Source organism: Mandrillus leucophaeus, unplaced genomic scaffold, assembly GCF_000951045.1.
Source record: "Mandrillus leucophaeus isolate KB7577 unplaced genomic scaffold, Mleu.le_1.0 Scaffold16, whole genome shotgun sequence".
In the NCBI taxonomy this organism is placed as follows: Eukaryota; Metazoa; Chordata; class Mammalia; order Primates; family Cercopithecidae; genus Mandrillus; species Mandrillus leucophaeus.
In genome coordinates, this window is record NW_012101587.1 from 7,724,556 (window position 1) to 7,729,738 (window position 5,183).

Consider the following 5,183-nt stretch of genomic DNA (forward strand, 5'->3'; position numbering starts at 1 on the left):
TCGGGATTACAGGCGTGAGCCACGGTGTCTGGCCCTCACCTTCTTCACTTGTAAAATTGAGAAGGCTACACCTAGTGAAGAAGGTTTCTGTTAACATTAGAACTGGGCCAGACATTGTGGCTCACACTTGTAATCCCAGCACGTTGGGAGGCCGAGGCTGGTGGATCATCTGAGGTGAGGAGTTCAAGACCAGCCTGGCCAACATGGTGAAACCCCATTGCTACCGAAAATATACACAAAAAATTAGCTGGGCATGATGACAGGTGCCTGTAATCCCAGCTACTTGGGAGGCTGAGGCAGAAGAATCGCTTGAACCCAGGAGGCTGAGGTTGCAGTGGGCTGAGATTGCACCATTGCACTCCAGCCTGGGCCACAGAGTGAGACTCCGCCTCAGACGAAAACAACAACAACAAAAAACGAAAAGTGCTGATGTGCACACACAGGCAATATGAGATCAGTGGGACCACAGTGGAGGCCATGGCACCTACACTGGTGTTCTAGCAGTTTGCTGTCCGGAGCAGGAAAAGTGCCTCATGTGTTACAGTTTTCTGTACCTGTAGCTCAGGCATTCCCAACAAAAAATGATTGCCCTGTCTCAGTGATTCCAGTAGCACTACATAGTTCAGGAACAGACTTCACCTTTCAAACATACAAAATCAGTGAATATCAGTTTCTGAAGGATTATTAAGACATGACTACATGGGAAAAAACATGTAGGGGCTAGTAAGGTGGGAAGGAACCAGAATCAGACACTGCCTAGTAGCTTTTAGTGTGCCACCATACACTGTAAGAGAGAAGATAATCATACTGGAAGAGGCGCCAACACGGACTATCAGTAATGGGTAATTGAGAATTGCTCATTTCTAGAATATGTGCTTGGAGACAGGCATCAGAACAGACCAAGCTACGTATTCTTCAAAATAACAAGGTGCATTTATATAATTGGTAATATGTGTTGCTACATGAGCGCAAATGAGTGGAAAAATTACATTCGTTAAATTTCTTTATTCCTCACAGAAGCTTATCCCTGACACCAAGGCCTATCCATGTATAAACTATTGTAATTATAGAGAAGACCAATTCTTTATCATGAGAACACATGGACATACAGAGGGGAACCACACAGCACTGGGGCCTCTCCGATGGAAGAGGGTGGGAGGAGGGAGAAGGTCAGGAAAAATGACGAATGCGTGCCAGGCTTAATACCTGGGTGATGAACTAATCTGTAAAACAAACACCCAAGACAACAAACCTGCACATTTACCCTGAACTTAAAAGTTTTTTAAAAAGGAAATAGTGGCCAGAGTTGTAATTCCAGTTGCCTTTTCTCTTCTGTCTACACTCATTCAATATTTTTATAAATGTATATTTTCATTTTCATGAATTGCCATAAGAGGGAAAAAGATGGTATTTCATGGAGATAATTTAGCCAAAGCCTACGTATAAAGTTATAAAAAAGCTTTGAAATTGCCAAAAGTTTTGTAATTTTAGTTGGTATTCACATTTGCAATAATTTCTTTTCCACTTCTGTAAGTTAATGGATTAGAAGTCTTCAAAGACACGTATTTTCAGTCTTTCTTATGAATCTGTATTTTGAAAACGGAATCTGCAAAGCACAATATTAAATCACTATTAATTTAGAAAAACATAGAAGGGACCCATGTAAAAAATTAAGCGGGTTACTCTTGTCATTTTATATTAAAATACAGGCCACAAAATACGTAATTCCTAAAATATGAGTATCTCAATTATTTCCTAGGTTTTTTTTTATATTTTCTAGACATATGACAATAACATCTTTAGCTCTCAAAATGAATGTGGTTTTATTGTTCATCAAGTTGGAAAATATCATTTTTCTAAATATATGTAATCATAAATATAATTCAAAATCAAATTTAAAATATTAATTGAATAACAAAGGATGTACAAGATTTATGTTTAAGCACAGAAAAGATGCATTACCACTAACAGTTTCCTTTCTCATCAGCATTATTACTCTAAGCAATTAATTATACAATTACATTTCCCTAAAATATCTACAATTTGGGAAGCTTCATCAGCTAGAATGCTATTCACAAATTACATATTAACATTATAATATAATTATTATTTTTACTTCTACTGTGGTCATACTCTTTCTTAGTCAATAGGTTGTTCAAATCATAGAGACATGCTCATTTTAATGTAAAAGTTTCTGAGAACCCACCTAAGCAGCTTTTTTAGCCATATGCACAATGATAGGTGGTAAGAAAACTCCGAAATAGCAGGGAAACAGAAAATTGGAAATTGCAATTTTCTAACATCTTTTGCATTCTCACTCAAAATGAAAATGATAATCGATTTATATACATTCTATTCTCATCAGCCTGATAATCTGGCTTTAATCAATTTCAAATATACTTTATTCATAATTTATTTATTTGCTATTTATTTTTATTAAATATTATTTTAAAAATAAAAGAACAATATTTTAAGAAACTCTACCCCAAAATATTATGAATTTATTTAATCTCTAGTACTCTGTATTGTTCCTCCATGAGTTTGTTTTTTTATAAATACCATTGAAAACAGCATTTAAATAATGGGGGGAGGGGAAGGAAGTTCAGGATGTTCCCAATTATTTATTAATATAAAAATTGTCTTTAATAATATAACTCTTTATAACTCTAAAATTCCAGTTGTAAAGGCAAAACACATCTTGGGACAATTAAAATTGTTCTTACATCATCGTAACAAAATAAGAATATTGAATTTGTGCTAAACATAGTAGATACACATAGAGTTCGGGAAATCACAAGCCATAATCACCAGCTACTGGAGGATAAATAAGAAAAATGTTTCTTGTCTAATTGTAGTTGAATGAAAATTAAACCACTTAATATATAAATCGCTATTGGTTCAAAATATTTTATTAAGAAAACAAAGTTCATCATTGCTTATCTGTATTTTCAACTGGATTTTGTATTACAGCGGACTACTTTGTGATGTGCTTTGCCACATTTAGGTTACAATAATAATGTTCAACTGAAGATAAGAAAACCTCTCTCTCTCTCTTTCTCTCCTTCCCCCACTTCCTCCTTTCCTCATTTATTCCCTTCCTGTCTCCCCTTTCATTTATTTTTAGTCCTTTAAAATAACAATTGCCTGTGGGGGTTTTTTTTTTCTTGCTTTAATTTGCATGGCTATGTCAATTATTTTTTCATATCAAGAAATATTCATGATTTTATCGTATTCCTGACTCTCTACACTGATCCACAGCAGACGCATTTTTGTTTGGCTAATTTGTAACTATTTTGAGTCCTGAGGCATAAAGATTACTCTTGCCATCTGTTTTCAATGTAACCTTTTCATATGTCTTTAATGATTCAGTGACTTGGTAGGGAGGGAAGATAATCATGGGCTTATTCTGTCATCTGAAAGGTAATTAAAGTGACTAACTAAATCATTCATTTTAGCATATATCTTTCCTACCAGAGTACCAGTTCATTGAAAAAAAGTAGAGATCTTTCTCATTTTTATATCTCCAGAATATAGCATCATTCCTGGGATATACTGGATGCACAGTGAATACTTTTCTACTGAATGAAAAAGTATTTCATAATAAAGAGAATCATTATGGGGCAAATTGAATGTTAAGGTGCTAAGAGAGTCAAAGTGAGTGACTATATATATATGATCCACACTGAGAGCAACTATCAACATGAAATGATTAGAATTTGAGACAGTTAGTGAAGGATGTATTGGGCATAAGGGCTGGTGTGATGAGCATAAAAATGTATAAGAAATGGGAAATAAAACAAACAAAAACCACTGTATATATGGCACAGCCAGGCTTCAAACAGCTGCAAGACCTTTCTAATATATCATTTCATTCTTTCTATTTTTAAAAAATAAAACAGGGAAATATTTCAACTATTCACAATGGAATTAAAGGGAAAAAGAGGTTAGAGATTTATATTCTCCTCAAAGTTTGTCGAGTAAAATTGAATTTATATTTTTTTCAGATGTCATTACATTTCTTAGTGCAATACTTTGTCAAATCGTAAATTGACAGTTCAATCTTTTTGCAAGTTTGGAAAAAATACATCTAAAAACTATCCAAGAAAATATTTTGAAAACTTACGAAAAACCAACAATGCAATCACAACAAATCCCTTTTAGAATCTAACTCGCTGCCATTGTTTTTTATAGACCGTTCTTACTATACCTGACTGTCAGGTAGGTAGCATAGCGTAGAAGCTGGAGCTCTGAAGCAGCTCAGCCACAGCAAATGCAAACAGGTCGTGCATCTGTTAGGAGGGCCAAGTTTTCAGCAATAGACACCTCAGATCTATAATGTCTAGAAGTAAGCATGCATGGTGAAAATGACAAGTTGCTACAAAGCAACCTAAGTTTAACTATGGACAAGATTCTTGGGCGCATATTGGTTTGTTTAATTATATCCTGACTATAATTTTAGAGGAAGGTATTATTACATAGGCAGTTTTACAACTAAGTAAACTGAGTGTCAAAGAAGTCTGCTGATTCATTCAGTCCACAGAGTCAACTGGGGATGCAGTCGCTTGGTTTCCTAATGACAAACTCATTTTCCAACAAAAGGATGACTTCATGTACAGAGCACCTGAAATGTGCTTGTGTGTGTTATACATTACCTCATTCAATCAACCACATTATAAAGTGGATAAAAATAGCCCATGATTTTCCCAAGGGAATTGAAGCTCAGTGACATTGTATGACTAACTGTAAAATGGATCTTTATGAGTTCCCCAGAACAGCATCAATAGGAGATACATAGATAGATAAGAGAGGAGTTATTAGGGAAACTCACTCACACAATGATGGAGGCTGAGAAATCCCACGATAGGCTGACTGGAAGCTGGAGAAACGGAAGCCAGTGGCGTGGCTCCATCCAGGACCAAAGGCATGAGGACCGGGGGAACAGATGGTGCACATCTCAACCTCAGGCTGGAGGCCTACGAACTTGAGGTGCCGCTGATACAAATTCCCGAGTCCAAAGAGGCCAGAGAGCCTGGAGTTCTGATGCCCAAGGGCACGAGAAGATGGGTGTCCCCACTCCAGAAGAAAGAGAGAATTCGTCTCTCCTCTACCTGTTTGTCCACTCCAGGATTAACGGTAAACATCCACATGGGATGAGGGACGGTCTTCCTTACTCAGTCTACTGA